At 40.0% G+C, this 18,387-nt stretch overlaps 1 long non-coding RNA gene across 1 annotated transcript; it reads left to right on the plus strand.

The window, feature by feature from the left end:
- The first annotated feature begins 11,008 nt into the window (after positions 1 to 11,008).
- Positions 11,009 to 17,475, plus strand: LOC116392178 (uncharacterized). The gene is made up of 2 exons (XR_004213316.1): positions 11,009 to 11,216; positions 15,791 to 17,475. It is a non-coding gene; the product is annotated as an uncharacterized LOC116392178 (long non-coding RNA).
- The last annotated feature ends 912 nt before the right edge of the window (positions 17,476 to 18,387 follow it).

Genomic DNA, 18,387 nt, shown 5'->3' on the forward strand with positions numbered 1-18,387 from the left:
AGGAATAACTAACCTGGCAACCTCACTATGGCAACAGGGTTGAGATGTTCAACACAGCAGTTGTTCTTTCAAGAAATAGCTCCAAAGTGATAGGCCTGTTGTATTACTGATTATTTCTGCAAACTAGGCTTCTTGTTGGTGATGTGATGTCAGAGCTAAAGTGGACAAAACGTGTCAAAGACCTGCTGGCCGTAATTTGATAAAATCAATCAATCAATCTATTAGATACTTAGGTCTAGTTGATTCTATTTCACTTGATCTATATATTTTTATATATCACAATGTTAATCAGTGCTTTTGAGCTGATGCTAACATCAGCATGCTAACATGCTTGCAGAGACAAAGCTAATATGCCGATGTTTAGTAGCCTAGGTATTCACCATTTTAGTTTGCAAAAAAAAGAAAACTAGTAAAAAAAACAACTAGTGCGGTTAGTCGATGCAGAAGCTGTAAAATTTGAGTAATTTTATACATAGTTTTTTTCCTTCATGTGCCACTGATCAACTTTCAAAGGAATGAATGGGGCCGCTGCCTCCAACACTGTATCCAGTTCTCTGGATTTTTGTTTGGTTTTATATATTACTATTGTTACGTCCAATGTTGCTCTGGGGACACATTTAGTTGGTGCCAGTGTTGCCAACCTGGCGACTTACCGAACCCTCTTGGTGACTTTTTTTGTCAAAAGCTACTAGCGACAAATCTAGCGACTTTTTCTGGTGTTATTAGAGACTTTTCTGGTGTTTTGACTCCGACGTGAAAGCACGTACCGTTCTGCACTGTCGTGAACGAGCAGCGGGTGCTGCCGTGAGCCCCTCCGCCGCCCCAAAGCACTCAGGCGGTAACTCTCACAGCAGCCTCGCGCTGCAGTCAGAGAAGAGAGGAGACACACTCTCGGCGTATTCATGTATCTGCACTCTGCAGTTAGTGTATTTATAGGTGTTGAGATTCATTTTTATACAAAAGAAATAATAACCGTAGCTGTGTTTCAGCTGCAGGACAGCAGTGAAGGCCCAGGTATAAAATGCACGGCCTACACTGTGAAGACCTGTCCACCTCGAGCCTGCAGAAACTTAGGGAATGACCTGCTTCGAATCCCTGAGTTGCACTTCCTTTGTTTCAAAACAGATCATTCTTTGAACTGCACTGATGTCATTTCCATCAGGAGACCTGATTTCAGCGTGAAAACGCCACGAGAAGCAATGGTTCCCACACCTCGGCCTTTCAATCGCTAATCCTAGTCAGACAGCTTTATATAGCGAGTGTGTGTGTGTGTCTATTATGCCAGTGTGAATGTGAGTGTAGGAGGAGGATAGTCCACAGAAAGCTAACCTAGATTATGTCTACTTAATCAAGTGATATGGGGGCTTAACCATTGAATGCTCTTCATCTAATTTAGATCTTTAATTTCAAGCATCCATTAATCCCTTAAATGTATAAATCAATAAAAAGGAGAACTTACTTTGATAGACCCTTTTGCATATTCAAAAAGAAAGTATTCTATTTGGCTGAGAAAATTGGAAAAATCAGTGACAAAACGGTCATGTTTTTTTTGGAGGCGAGGTGCACATGATTAACCTGCCAGATGGGTTGCTACACAGAACCATTTTAGCCGTTATTGGAAACCGTTTGGAAAAGGGCAGGAACTTTCAACAGATACTTGTTAGCCTTTATTACATCTTTTCATTTTCTCTTTTACCATTCAATTCAATTCATTTTTGTATAGCCCAAAATTACAAATTTGCCTCAGAGAGCTTTACAATCTGTACACATGCGACATCCTCTGTCCCGGAACCCTCACATCGGAACAGGAAAAACTCCCCCAAAAAAACTGGAATAGTTGGCAACTTGAGCCACAACGGGCAAACAATTCCTGGTGAGCTAAGCAAAATGCTTGAATGTTTGGCCCATTACAACAAAGACAATCTGGCAGGTCACTGCAGTAGCAGTAAACAGGCAGCTAAATATATCGTGGGACTAATTTGGTAATGAGCAGCATGTGTGAAGGGAAGAGGAGGGTCAGGTGACTGGCAAAGGAGGGAAACCATAGAAATAGGGTTGTGTCAGAGTTGAATTTATTGATACTAATGAACTGGTGACGGTTAGTATAGTACAGTTAGTATAGTACAGGATAGGGCTGTGCCAGTGATATGGAGGGAGGACTCGAGGGGAGAGGGGGATGGAGTGGTTGATGGCATCAAAGGCTGCACTGAGGTCAAGTAGGATTAGTATGTTGAGGGAGTGGTCATCTGAGGTGAGGAGGTCGCTGGTGACTTTGATTACGGTTTCGTGCTGTGATGAGATCTGGATCCGGATTGAAATGGTCCGTACAGTTTGTTGGAAGCCAGGTGAGTTTTGACTTGGTAGGCAACAGTGCGTTCCAGTATTTTAGACAGAAATGGAAGATGGGTCTGTGGTTGTTAGAGATGTCAGGGGGCCAGGTCGGAGTCTTCATGCCAGACAGTGATTTTTTGATATCCGAGGGGGAGATTAGAGAGTGACCTGTGGGTTCGTGGGGCATTAACTGATACGGGGTTGGCTTGTCAAGCCCTCAGGCAAATTTGTGATTTTGGGCTTTACAAATAAATTAAATTGAATTGTCTGCAAGGTTTGCATTGCACACAAATCTGATCTGCTTATTTCATACAGTATGAAAAGAAATTGAGCTTCAGCCTTATTCCACAAGTAACACATTTTCCCTTTTTCTGCAGCCAGGAAACATTGACATTGATTAAATCTCCTTACCTAATGACATTGATGGATTATATTTTGAAGATGATTTACATTCTCATTATCAGGCATATGTGGCAACACAATCAATCAACAACCAATATATCTTAGCGAGGCATTAAAATACATGTCAGACCTCACATGTAATTAGTTTACCATGCCACAGTTGTCCCAGGGGTCACAGTTTAATGAATTAAACATTGGCTCCTGCCCCACCCAAGTGTACCATTAAAAATCCCATCATGATCTACTTCAGTGATTTGCCGCTGCCAATAGCAAATGAAAGGTAGGCTGTGTCTCTACACGGTATCTGGCACAGCCTCACAGTAAGACTGTCGCTGATTAGTTTAGACTGTGTCCTTTGTAAGAGGTGACGTTCAGATAACTGTATACTTCATTTCGTGTACAAGGGAGCCTTTAATTTCAATAATTCAAATTACAAATAACAGCCACTGAGTGATTTGGTTAAATTGACAGAGCCTGGCAGTGCTTGTTATCGAACACATTATGTAATGGTAGCTGTGAGGTGTGTGTGTGTATGATGGACAGCAGACCATAGCAATCAGGGCAAGCAGTGGAAGTGCAGCAGATGTTTCTCTGCTAATGCTGATGATACATTATGTCCATTAATACATTACAGATGTTATTATATTTGTTACTGGTGTGCAATGAGCTGCACTTTAATACTTCATAGCACTATTCATAAAGAGCAGAAACGCATGCATCTTCATCTTTAAAAGCTACTATCCAGATCCATGAAGTTCATGGTGCAGGTTGTAAGAGACCAAAGACGAACTGTTACACATGGAGAAAGACACTATGGCAGCATTTTTAATTTACACCGTTTATGGAACACGATGACATGGCAATATAACATGGTTTCATCTTTATATTGATGTGCTTTACCTTCAGTATACAGAGGTGTTTGCAGGGAACAAGAGGTAAACTATATCCTGCTCCAGTACATAAAAGCAGACCTGAGTAAGTCACATCTGAAGTGTTGGCCGATGAGCAAAAGGCAAAACAGCCCATAAATCATGCAGCCACACAGCAGCAGATTGCAGACCAGAAGACTGCATGGACGGAGGCTCTACAATATTCTACCCAGTCCACGCATGGTGAGTGTGTTACAGAGCAGTGAGGAAATGCCAAAGCAGAACAGTGATCTGCAGTCAACTATGTTGTTCATGACTCAGTTTATTAACTGACTTTGTAGAGTTTATAATCTTCATATTTAATGTCAAACAAGACTGTAATTGCAGTTTTTACAGCTTGTTGAAGCAGGAAAACAACTATCCACACAATAACCACAACTAATGTTAGAACGCAACAAATGAAATAATAAAAATGTGATCATTAACGTTGCCATGTTTACATGCACGAATAGTAACACTACCGTCAAACTCCCAGTGAAGGAATAATCTTTGAGTGTTTTTCATGGTCGAGCAAACTGAGCAACCCTGGTAATTATCCTGTTTACATGACACATCCACATGATACACCAACCAATAACCTCTCCTCGTCTTTGATGCACGGTGTGAGAAAAACAAAATGATAAAACAGGGACAGATGAGCAAATTACAGGAACATTTTCCTTGTAGCCACAATCAGTGCTGTACAATGAGCAAACACAGTTATAAAGCCATGGGTGTGCTGAACTTCAACCAGAGAGTTTCATAAAGTAACCGTGCTTGCCCCCTGTTTCTGACCAGTTTACCAGTACCAGCCACCCTACCTGACACTGGAAAGCCATTGGTGTAACTACGATTTAGCATTTCAATGTAAAAAGAAACAAAACAAACCAACCTACTCTCAAGACAGATGGCTGTTTTTGTAAGATTGAATTATGTTCAACAACATATTTAAATGTACATAGTGTTTTTGCACTTTTTTTTTTAAACACACAAACTACAGTCTAGTTCAGGGGTCAGCAACCTTTACTATTTAAGAGCCATTTTGCCCTATTTTCCACCAAATAAAATTTGTCTGGAGCCGCAAAAGCTATTTGATATCACAGCTTATAAAGTTTTATATATAGTTATATTATATATACAAAAACTATAGTTTGTTGTATTTATGAAATTATAGAACAAGAATAAAGACAATTCTTGACGATCTGATTTTAGTGTTACATACATCAATGACAAAATTAGGTGCCATGCTTTTTATGGCCATGCAGTAACAGTTACATAAGTGTGTCTGTGCAGCTGATTTACCTCATGTGATAGAAGCAGTTCATAATGGGGTTGGCTTGAGTGAGGAAAGTAACATGTACAAAACACCATCTTTGTCATTGCAGTTGGAACACAATCTCAAGAAAAATGCCAAATATTATGGAATGTGAAGCAATGATCTCAGGTGATGAGAATGCTGTTTGCAATGTGTGGGTGTTTAAACAAATCTGTGAAACTAAATGAAACGAGTGTGTGTCATCCCAGGCCCCAGGTATTTGAGTGAAGTATGTAAAGCAAAAATTGACCAGCATCTCAACATACAAAGGAAGGAGTGCCGGACAAAACTCGAAGAAGACCCAAATAAGAAGCACTGGGCAAAACTTGCAAAAATGACACTTTGTGAGGTGATCCTTTTTAATCGCAGAAGAGAAGGCGAAGTGTCCAAGATGAGCCTAAATGGCTTCACACTAAGATACCTCGTTGTAGAGCTTGCTCTGTCAGACCTTGAGAAGGAGCTTTGTAAGCACTTTCAACGAATAGAGATTAAAGGCAAACGTGGACGAAAGGTTGCCATTGTCCTGGCATCGATGGAGTTACTTGTCAAGACTTGACGGAACTGTGATGTGTCTAATGAGAATGCTTTCATGTTTGGGAGACCACAAGCACTCAATTACTTCAGAGGATCAGATGTTCTTCAGCAGATTCCTCGAACCTGTGGGGCAAGCCACCCAGAAACATTATCCTCGACCAAATTAAAAAAGCACATCGCCACTATGTCAAAGGTCCTCAACTTAAAAGGACAATGAAATGGATTACCTCGCTGACTTCCTCGACCACAGCATAGGAGTGCATCGCCAGTATTACAGACTGCCCGAAGGCACACTTCAGCTGGCAGATATGTAAAGTTCTCATGGCCCTGGAACGAGGACAGCTGTCTAAATGTAAAGGAATGGATCTTGATCAGATTAACGTTGATCAAGGCCTGTTTGAATATTTATATTTTTACGCACATGGAGATTTCGAGATTTTTTTTGCGGCTGAACAAAGGTATTTTTTCAATTGTTAAAATAAATAAAAATTCCAGTAGATTGCGTTCTCCAATTTGGTCTTATGACTATGCATGATGCTGCATGACGGATGCTGGCATTGGTGGATAGCAGCTTAGACAGTCTATCCTCTAGCATTGTATAGGGATGGGTTCATATTAGCTGTGCAGCACCAGCTCTGGCCCTGCTCTGCTTCCTCTGCCCTTTTATGCAACGTTGCTTTCTTGAAATGGTTTATTTGGGGAAGCCAAGTGTCTTGAGTGCATTGAGACGTCACCAATAGCACTTAAAGGGAGGAGTTGGGAGGGAGGGAAATTTTACGTAAAAAAAATGCATTCACGCATCGTGCCTGTTCTTTGACATTTCTCTTATTCTTTGTCACGGGGTGTGGTAGAAGACTCAAACGCAGACCAGACCAGAAGTAGAGTGAAGCAGGTATTTAATGAATACTTAAATCAGAACAGGAAACTACAAAGAAATACATAGGGATCCCACGGACGAGACAAGAGATGAAGGGGGAAATCCAGCAGGACGAGGTAGGGCAGGCAGACGGGGAACCCGGGAACAGGACAAGCCGAATGGGCGGGTAGACGTGACAATGATCTGGCAGTGAGTGACTGAGACGCAGGGGTTTATATAGTGGCTGGATAGAGGCAGGTGAGGGGAGTTGTGCTGATGAGGAGAGAGTGCTTGATTAGTGAACAGAGACAGGTGAAGGGAGTTAGGCTGATGATGAGGGAGGCAGACAGGTGCACTGAATGAGTTGATAGGTCAGTGAGGTGAGTGAGAAATAAAAAGACAGGAGAGAAGGGGCAGAGCTGTGACATTCTTTGTTAAATAGTTGAATGTTTTTATTGGCATTACGGCAATAGAGTTGTTACAATTTAAGAATATAGTGATGCACTGTGTTACATATACATACATTTTTGTTGCATTTTTTATTTGAAACCGTTTCATTACACTGAAATTAAAATAATGTACATTGCAGTGCAGTCGTATTAGAAGTTGTAATAAGTACACAGTTTGTTTGTAATGTTTAGAGCATTGCAATTGAAGTATTGTGGTAGTCAAGTTCGGTATTTGTTCTCTTGTTTATTGTAAATTTGTGTTTGTACATTGAGAGCGGAGTGGAAACCGGAGACAAATTCCATGTATGCATAAGCATACATGGCCAATAAAGCTGATTCTGATTTGCAAGTGAAATAATACTTTGAAGTATTAATGCTGAGAGGATTACAATTGTTGTACCGTGAGGTACAATTTTTGTTTTTTACAACTGAAATATATATAACCCAATATTTGGGTTATATGTCGGAAAGATGCACAGAACTTTGAAATAAAGCTATGAAGTTCAATGTGATAATGAGTAATTATACAATTACAACATTTAATGGTAACACTTTATAATAACTACACACTATGAAGCATTAGTTAAGTATGAGTAAACACTTAATTCATCATTTATAAAGCATTGTTCCTACATTAATAATTCATTAGTATGCAGTTCATAACAGTTGTAAATGTTTTATTCTTGATTAATAAGCCCGTCTATTATGTGTTTCATTATTGTGTTTTCATACTTTATAAATGATGGATTCCCCATTTGTAAATGAATATTACAAACCAATTATTAAGGAGTTGTAGATGATTAATAAGATAATTTATAAAGTGTTAGTAAATGATTAATAACTTATTTAGATGTACATTTTTCATGCATTTATATATATATAATGGTTAGGGACTATGTTGATATATGCTTTATAAACGCATATTAATACTGCAATTCATGATTAATTCATGATTTATTAAGGTAGTTACTACTCGTTAGTAAAGTGTTTTATGTGACCTCATCTAAAGTGAGGACTATTTATGCCTTATAAAGCATTTATAAATGACATTGAAAGGCCAGCAGTGCCTCAAAACACAGTTTTTGAACAGAACAGGCAAATAGACAACACAAAGTGATCAAGAACATATTAATATTTATTGCAAGATGCAAACAACATACTGTTAAATACAAACCTCTCAGCCATTCATTCATGTAAAAAACAAACAAACAAAGACATTCTCCTTCAGGAGAACATGGCTGGATGCAAAACATTTGTAAATATACGACTAGAGCTAACCAGGACCTTTGCATATTCGTTTACATTTAGATTTACAGAATAATTTCAACTTACAATGTGAATGTAAAACTGACTTGGCATTAATAAGTACTTGAATGAACACATTGAATACCCCCTGGATCAACAGGAGAAGGCACACAAGCTAACTGATAAAAAAGTTGCAAGTGAACGTACAAGCAATAGAATAGATACACATGCCATATTCAAATAGAAAACAAGAAACTGTTATTTTCAGAGAGGGGTCCAGGCTTAATATTATGGGAGCACTACCCCCCTGCCAAACGTTACTCACTATTGATCATCTCATTCATATGGTCACGTCTCTTGACCATCTCCTTAGGTGAGAAACGTGTATAACTAATGTCTAAGCTAGTATAAAGAAGGCCTTTGTTACTTTGTTCTCTGATCACTGAGGGAAAGTTAAGCGAACAAAAGTTTGTTAGTTGTGTGAAAAAACATTTTGGAAAAAAATATCCTGACTAATAATAATAAATAATTTGTACATTAAATGGGTATGTCACATGTAATACTTGTGGGGAAATGTTGCTGCTGATATACTGATGATACTGAAGCAGTATTTAAATCTACTAACCAGAGAAAAAACGTATACATACATTTACATAAAGTCTAATATGCATGGGCCACACTGAGCAAATACGTATATGTCCAGCAAAGGGATGGATTATGCTGCAGGAATGGTTTTGATCCTTTTTTCTGCCATGAAAACCCGTTACCATTTGAACCCACATCAATTCTGTCTGACCATAACGGCTGTGCTGTGAAGGATGAAACTACCAACTTTCAAGCCTTCAATCTTTCAAGCCTACGGGGGCTGAAGGGATACATTTTGGGTGAGATATTCCTTTAATGGCTGGATACTATGTTTTAATTTTCTAGCAGGGGCAACAGTGGCTCAGTGGTAGAGCAGGGTCGTCCTTCAATCGGTGGATTGTTGGTTCGATTCCCGGCGCCGATAGTCCATGTCGATGTATCCTTGGGCAAGACACTTAACCTCTAGTTGCTCCCGTAGCTGTGCCTACTGTGTGTGGATGTTGTATGATTGTTAGTTAGTCCTGATGGGCAGGTGGCACCTTGCATGCCCCTGTCATCAGTGTATGATGACATGTAGTGTTAAAGCACTTTGAGTGGTTGGAAGACAAGAAAGCACTTACCATTTTCAACCAAAATAATCCTACACTATGATCTGTAGCTATGCAGCTAGGGCCACATATACAACAATGATAGATGGATAATAATTCAACTGTGACAAAGAATAAGAATCACAGCCCTGCTTTTCTCACACAGTTGAAATATTGCACCACGCACAACATCGCATGATAAAACTGGTTTGCAGGGCCAGCTTGACTGTCCAGATTTAGATCTGTAATTTGTGAATGTACAGCAGCACAGTTTGGAATGCAGTACATGTTGGTGGCATCGCTATTCATTCATCCACAGTATTCTATGTTGAATCATATCCCCAAAATATATAGATCTATCATCAGAAAAAGGAATTTCAGGTGAAAGACATCCATATAATCTTTATATGGGAAGCCACAAATGAGATTGCAGGACAGTAACGTAAACGGGTAATGTAAAATATATATATGCAGGTATTGTATTTATGAATGTCCTTGGCAACATGGGAAACTAAAGCTTTTATCTGTTGAGATAAAAGCTCTTCGGAGATCAGCACACCAGGGCACAATGCTGAAGCCAAGATCCTATCTGTTCTGGGCCCTCTGTGTGCACATGCATTCCCATGCACACACATGAAGTACACACACACACTCAAACACAATTCCATCCTGTCAGAAGTAGATCCATACCAAGTCCTGTGCCAGAGCCCTGGACCCATGAGATATCTTGTGCCTAGAAATTCTTTGAATATATTAGTCAGTTTATTTGGCTCAATAGATTCTGAAGCACAACTCTGAAATGAGTCCAAATTATTCATTTATGTTATAAATTGCTCTGCCTTCTTTTTAAAAGGAGTATAAAGGAGTATAGAAAAAAAGAGAGCTGAGCTTAGCAGAGTGTCCTGTTGGTCATTTCCCTTGTTGTATATGAGATTGTGGGCACCAGCAGAAGGGTTGTGATACATTTTAAACCTGACACTGCTGTCCTTCCGTGCCCTGAAATGGACACAAAAGTAAAGAGTGCAAAAAAACAGTGTCAGCAGGGCCAAACATGGCCATGCACACGTGACAAATATTGACATGCTTACCTTACAGTTTCCTAACCCTGCAGCTTGCCCTTGCCTATCAGGCACGATCCTTAGTTTCAATGTTATGAGAAAATTAGATGAAAATATCTTCTGTAGAGCTTCCCAAGGTGCCCCTGATATTTCAGAAAACAGATCAACATTTCACAAAAACACGATATATCACAAAACATACTGACAATTCACAAAACACAACATTTCAGAAACATTTCACAAAACAACATTTCACAAAATATGAACAGTTAATGTTATGGATATGATTTGGATTGTGACATTAAAAATAAGATAAGTGTTAAATGGAACAGGATGCTGCGATATTGTCTGTTATAAGTATAAGGTTTGTTATAGTTCAGTTACTTGTGTTCATTTTTTGCCCAAGTGACCCTAGTGACCTTAATGTAACCGTCGTGCAAAAGGAACTCTGAACCAACAACATCCCACCTTGTGCAGCTAAGTGGTACCCCTCTTTTTTATGATGCTGCCCTTAATACATACCGCGCACACTGGTCATGAGCCTAGATTTATTTTTAAAACTGACGACTCCTCCCTTCCACCAGGGGTCCTGTTTCCTGTCAGTTTCAGGATGTTAATCGGCCACTGATGGGCGACACCTGAGCCTGGTTTGGTCCCAGCTATAAAGGCTGCCCCTCTTCTTTGGCTGGGTCTCTTGACATGGCTGCTGCTTTGTTTTGATTATTTGTTTAGTTATTGGTACTTTAAATAAATGTATTTTTTATTACTTTCCACTTTCCACACACTTACAGCCGGGTTGTGACAAAATGTTGAAATGTTCTTCACGGCGGGCTTCTCCTGCACTACTTCTTGAGGAGCGATGGTCAGCATCACACTTAGGCCAGCAATTCTATCAACCTAATTAAGGAACCTGTCCATCGCGCATCAAAGGCAAAGCCCGTTGGAGGTAAGGAAGGGGGAGAATGTTGTTTTAAATATTGACTATTGTGATACATGTGGATTCAAAGCACTGCTGAATAATCTGAAAGTACAGCATGGCAGCTTTTCTGCTGTTATGAGCATCAGCAAATTTCCTTCTGTTGATGCACGTGTTTTCAGAAATTATACGGGGAACTTGCTTTGCAACTAGGGAAATGATTTGCATATGCTGTTTGGACTATTTTTTTCGAGCAACGTCCCTCTACAAACTGAGGATAACAGGCATTATTGCTGCAGTGACAGATGCTGATGAAGCCACATCATGACAAAGCTTTCTTTACCATACAGGCAACTGGTCTTTGTCTCTGCTTTGCTCTGTCTTTTCGTTTTACTTGCCTTTTATGTTTTTGTGCTAACTACTTGCACGAAATATTTCCTGATGCTATTCTCTCACATCCCACATTTAACATGAAGGCTAGTGGACTGCATTGTGTACGTGTGAGATTTCCTCTGTAACAGACTGAGATGATTGGTAACCGTCAGTATAAACATCCAACTCATCTCAAGTCAAACAATGTGTGCTATGTGTATTTACAGCTCTTTATAACTTTGGCGGGTTGCAATGGTATGATGTCTTGTGTATCTGGTTTTCAAAGAACAGAGGATTTAAAAGTTATGCTGAAAAAAGGTGTGACGCCTAATGCAAATTGTGCGGTAACGCCACGCGTCTTCAGTGAGCAGACGGCTGAGAGCTTCAAAGCCAGTTCTCGATCCACCTCACAGCTGTGGGAGAGCTTTACTTTGGAAGACTGCTTAAGAAAATCTATACACATGGTTTTGTGGGGTGCTCATTAAAGGTATGCATAGTTTTAAGCAGCCTTTGTGTGGTTAATAAATTAGTTCACTTTAATTGTCCACTGAAGTGCATTTCAAATACTTTTTTGGAGACCTGAGCAATTATTTAGCAGGGGCCATAAACACTAATCTGCGCCCTAAAGAGCCCCAAGATACCGCTGCACCCCATTATTCCAGCCACAACGGAGTTTGAATTTTGGCTGCTCGTATCACAGGCTTTGTTCAAACATGGCACAGTCGGTGGAGCTTTCATCAGTGGCAGAAAGCTGATGGCTGTTAGCTTGGATTTGGCCTCAGTCCTATTTGAATATGAACTCAGATGTCTTTTGTTAGCCTAAGGCTGTTGTTTGAAACCGGTTGCAGGAAAGAATAAAAATTTGTAGATAGGATTAATTGGACTTTGTTCAAATTAGATGGTTATTCTTTGATAAGATGACTGTTTTACCTTCCATTTTAGGGGTCAGGAAGCCATATACATTTACCTTTTTTCGAAGTGGCTTGTCTGTATCTTTATGGCTCTATTTCCGTGTGTTAAAAGCTTACCAAATGCACTATTGGAATTTTTTTCAGCCAGGCTCCCTTGTCAACACACTCTTACTTCCAACTCGACAAATACAGTATCTTGGTCAGTGGCCCTCCACTTCAAACCATGACGCTCTAAATACCCCTCTATCGTCAGTTGTGGACGGGCAGGGACAGGGTGCCAGGTCCCGCTTGTTTCACGTATAGTGTCTTTTCAAAATAAACTTCTGTAGATACAAGAAACTTACTTTATTCATGCAACATGCAAAACTGTATCTTTTAATAAACTTCCAACATTGGTTTACTTATTTGTAAGGTTTACTTAAGCAACAAATGACTTGGTTAAATTTAGGCATCAAAAGCACTTGGTTAGGCTTAAGAAAAGATCATGGTTACAATTTGTATTTTTCTTGAAATAACAGTGCGTTACATAATGGGTGTTTTGTAAAGTCTGGATGTTGCCTAATAAAAATAAGTCAATGTTGACTTGGTTTCACACAAGTCAACATTGAGTCAAACACAAATAGAGGTTGTGTTTGACCCATCCAATCACAATGCAAACCCATCCAGTTGCTCTAACCATCTAATGACTGCTTTGTACAGGTTGCCCATGTTTACTTGTAGCACACTTGAAATAAGATGGTAAGAATCACTCTTCAATCTGTATTCTGTCTGGCTGGTAATAATGCCATAATCAAAATAAAAGGTTTTGGTTTGCATGATTGAAGTTGGTTGAAATACACAGAATGGAAGTAGAATGATGAACTGTTTCAGCCTCCAACCTCTTCCCTGCCTCATTCACAACCTCTCCCTGTCACGGTCTGGAAAACAGGCTTCAGGGGATGGATCTAGATTGCAGAAAAAGTTGAGGCAGCAGAAACTTTGCAATGATTTAATCAAAAAGTTTACAGGCTTTAGTCCAACAAAACAGCAGGCAGGACCACGGGCAAATTGGACCGGAACTCTAAACGGACAAAGGAACTGGGCTGGTATATGTTGTAACTGGCAGGTGAGACAGGTGAAGCTAATCAGAGCAAGGCAGGAAAACCAGACAGGACACAGGGGAAGAGTGAACTTGTGAAATTAAAGCAGGAAACACTAAACCTGAATGAGTAACAAAAAAAAAAATCCTCTCGGAACTTTTGAGATGCAACACAGTCCAGGCTTCACACTAAAAGTAAGGGGGCACAGCAGCCGTGGGCCTGTGGGGCTAGCCCCTCTCTCTCAATGCAATGTGCATTGTACGTGGTAAAGTATAAATACGCATGCTCAGAGTGTCTGTATTGAATGTAGATCACACAAATTTGAGGGCTGACGGCCTGTAGCCCCACTATAGCATCATTTCATATTACAAATTGAATTGGCTTGTGGTTTTCAAAGGAAAAAGTAGGTGAACATACAAGCGAAGGCACTCCATGTCTGCTTTTTGGTGGAGATGGTACTTGGTCGAGGACGGGTTATGAAGATTCGTGACATCTTTCTGAGGGGACGCGAAACATGAGGGCAGTGGGAGTCATCTGGATAATGCTGTGAAACTGGGTTTACTTGGAAGTGTAAATGTCACTGCCCAAATTGACAGCGCATTCAGGCACTCCATTGAGCAGCATAAAAAACAGGTACGTGCTCAGTCGGTTCGTAACATGTATTAAACTGTGTGGAAAATGTGAAACGGCACCGCAGGGGCCATGGCGGAGTCTTTGAATCTGACTCTGACATTCAGATGCATGTTTGAGACTGTCTAAAAAGTTGTCTATGCGCTTTGTTGTGGCCGTCATTTGTGTCAAGCTTGAGGTCTTCGCTTGCAGCTCTGCAGGCTCATTTGTTCTGAGCTTCTAGCCATAGGGCTTTATCAAATGTATTTTTTTACATGCAACACTTTAAATGAGGTTTTGAGACGATTGCTAAAAGAGCTCTCTTCTCTCTAGTGCAGGGGTCTTCAATGTTTTTCAGGCCAAGGACCCCCAAACTGATAGAGAGATGGAGCAGGGACCCCCGACTATATATTGTATACAATTGTGTTTTATATTAAACTGGGCCTAGTATCGTGTATAAACATACCTCTTTATTGTGCATTCAATACTAATCTATTCAAATAATACACAGGTTCATATATTCATGTTTTTATTTTAAACGTGCAACGTACAGTGAGTAGGGAGGCCGTGCCACTGCCATTTATAAACATACCTTGGCAGCTGATACCAATGCCAATAAACATTGTCTGTCAATTGCATCATAATCATGCATACAAGCTATTGAAATTGATTTCATTTTAAACATAAATGTGGAAATGAAAATGAGTGATGGCCTATTAGTGCCACTGCCATGCATAAACATCCCTGTTATCTTTCACACAACACTGAACTATTAAAATAATGGACACATTCATGTTTGGGGAAAATAATTTCTATATATTTTTTTTTAATTGTCTAATCTACCAAAAATTTCGGACCCCCTGTTGAAGACCTCTGCTCTAGAAGAGAAATTGGACTATTGCACACGCTTTTGCTGTAAGGCATTGATGATAATTTGAATGTTATGCATTGAGCATTGAACTATTCGTTACAGCCGTAGGCTTATGACAATCAAATATCGCATTCTTAATTCAGACTTGCAGTTTTGTAACTTGCTCTCTCTGTCTCTCTCTGTGTGTCAGTGCCCCACTGTTTTTTACATATTAAAACACCACTGCTCTCACCCCAATTCTGTTTGTTGACCACCTTCTCACAGGTCTTTCTCAGGGCTTTTAGGCAGATAATCTGCAGTTGCTTTGGCATCGTGACGGCTCCAGCCAATAGATAAAACAAATGTCTGACCTACCAGTAGGAACCCAGCCAAACTAGGACTGTTAGAACAACCAGTAGTTGCTTGTTGAATCAGTTTTTGCAACTTCTCAAACCATACTGTTGAATATTTAGATGTTGGGAAATATCTGTCATGTTCATGCCTATTTGTTTCCCTTTACTGTCTATAAGCCAAAGAGGTGTGATAATACATCATTATCCAGTTAGAGCAGGGACCAGAAAATATGGGGATATCATACAAATTTGCTCATCATGAAGCGGGAGTAGCAATTTTCTATGAATGGGCAACATTGGAAAGTGATAATTGGCAGCGGACAGGCAGATACTGTGTGGGGGATCTGGAGGAAGAAATAAGAAGGGGTCAGAACTTTCTTTCAATGCACTGTCGTAATTAATCTCCAATTTTTTTCCTGCATACCACCAGGTCAAGATCAACCTTGTCACAAGGGCCTCGTCCAAAGCCATCACCTACAACGCTGAAGTACCTTCCCCTAACCACCATCACCCATGCACCAGCGCCCCCACCTACACAGCAGCCAGCTCTGCTGTCTTGGAAGACAGAAATAGACCTGCAAACTGCTCCCTCTCTCCAAGTTACAACAAGTGGACACTGGGGGCTCAGCTCCACCTCCACATATACAGCCCTCATTCTCAAAACACACAATACAAGCAGTATTCTAAACAGATATCACAGGGAAAGAAATATAAATGGACAAGTACATTAGGCTGCGTCTGTGCACCATCATGGTAAAACTAGACAGTATCACAGATTACTGGAGACATTATCACCTTCCATCACAGATCATGCTATGGTATAGAATGCAGAACAATATCTTGTTACCTTTTATCTTAGCGACCCTGATGAGGATAATGACGGAAAAAGAGGCACAGGCCGCCATGACAAACTCTTCTGACTTAAAATCCCTGATGATCATCAAAAATGCATGCAAGTCATTTTACCAACCCAACCGAGATCAGGCTGTGAATAAAAGACTGGTCGCCTCCAAGATTTAACAGGGAATGACCCAGTTTATGGAAGCAAGTGGGGATTCAAGCTGTTCGCCTCGGCCGATTCAAAGAATGGCTCCAGTGGACTTTTCATTTTACATCTGCAAAAGCGACATCCTGCTTATAGGGAGAACCGCAGCAACTCGCAAGAAAATATGAAACCGGGTTTAAAAAAAAAAATACAAAATGGATGGTCACAGGTGTTGGTCTGATCCCCAATTCACAAAGTACATTGTGGTAAAACTGTGCAGAGGAGGGTGAAACAATGACGGGGCTCTTGGACAAAGGTATCAATCCCTTGTCCCACATCAGTTCGAAAGAACAATGGGTGGATCTGAACTATCAGACCAGAGCATTCAGTATTTCACATCACAAAAGCCTGTTTTATCATTTTCTGGACATTGCCACCACCAACAGCGACATTCTTCACAAGGATCTCTGTCCAGCCCAGCAAACCAAACCCATGACACACAGAGCTTTTATAGATGAGCGGACTGCCGAACAGCCGAATATTGGCAAGCCTCTCCGCACAGCTCCTGCCCTGGCGCTTGCAGGTCATCCTGCTGTGCCTATCGCTGATGTCCATGCAGCAGTCCACAGAGAGAGCGAGCCACCACGGGAGGTGTGAACATTGCCAAAGCGAAGGCCAGCAAAAGGACACACCGTGGAAATGCAGGGAGTGTGATGATGCTCTCTGCCTGCAGCTGGACAGAAACAGTTTTGCAGTGTGACATGACCGTTCAAAAAAAATTAAACATGAAAACATGCGCATTATGTAAATATCTGTTTTATAGTTGGATTTAAATTTAAATGTTTAATACTCATTTCTCATTTTCACGCATCCCTTGAAGCTTGATATGTATCATGAAATCATTTTTCTGTCCCGTTTTATCTCAGTCCCTCAATGATGAAAGTGGAGTGGGGTCTACTCAAATATTACAAAATGTCATTTTAGACATTCATTGCACATTTTATTCATATACTACACTACTTTTGTGAACCTAAGACTTTGGTAAACCCATTTTAAGCTCCCAAGCAATTTGTCCACATGAGTAAATGTATGTTTTCACCAGAGATACCATTAAAGAGTTCTTAATTCAATACCCATCATGTGAATGGAATCTGTGTGTCCAACTGGCTAGCTAATGTGCAGTCAATTTTTTTTGTGTTAATCATTTGTGTGCTTGGAACTATTTCCATTGTGTTGCACATATTGCAACAGTGCTGTATTTTGAGTATCTTTCTGAAGACACAGGAAACTGTATCTTGTCAAATTAGTAAATATGTATTTTCCATTTTCTTGTGTTTTCTGATATTGCCGTGTCTTGAATGCATCCTGTAATGCCTCAGGAATGTAGCGTCAGTTATGTCCCCCAATTGTCTTCATTATCCTGAAACTTCCAGACTGTCTGTTAAACTGGGACCATAGATTACATTATTGACAGTGCTGAGTACGTTTATTAGTCTTTATACAGTACGTTTAATGACCATTTCCAAAGTGCTACGTTTCATAATGTTAATTAGAGAAATTGCACTATTTCCTTAGAGGGGTTCTCTGCAACTATGTAACAGTTCTGTGCTTTACATGTTAAAATGATGAGGACTAATGCGTTCATACATCTTAAATTGTTTGACATAAGTGGGAGAAGCCCATAATTGAATTTATAAGATGTTTTCTCATTTGGTTTGTAAATTCAATAAAAGCTGATGAGCATGAAATGAGTGTCTGAATGCTTTTCTTAGACAATCAGTGGCAACAGAACAGATTAATTTGATCTGAATTCTACTCGGAACAACATTAAATAAATGGTTTTCATCGCAGCATGTCACTGTGCCGTATTAACGGGCATCTTTATAATGTGATATGGCATATTTGATAGACATTAGTACCACCTGATTGTTGCACAATTCACCATGGCTGTAATAATATAACAGTTTAGATCACTGGGGGGGAGGTGATATTGGATATATGGACATTATGAATATTCTCCAGCTGTTTTTTCTTTGTCACGT

Source organism: Anarrhichthys ocellatus, unplaced genomic scaffold, assembly GCF_004355925.1.
Source record: "Anarrhichthys ocellatus isolate YVR2014 unplaced genomic scaffold, GSC_Weel_1.0 scaffold28, whole genome shotgun sequence".
NCBI classification, from domain to species: Eukaryota; Metazoa; Chordata; class Actinopteri; order Perciformes; family Anarhichadidae; genus Anarrhichthys; species Anarrhichthys ocellatus.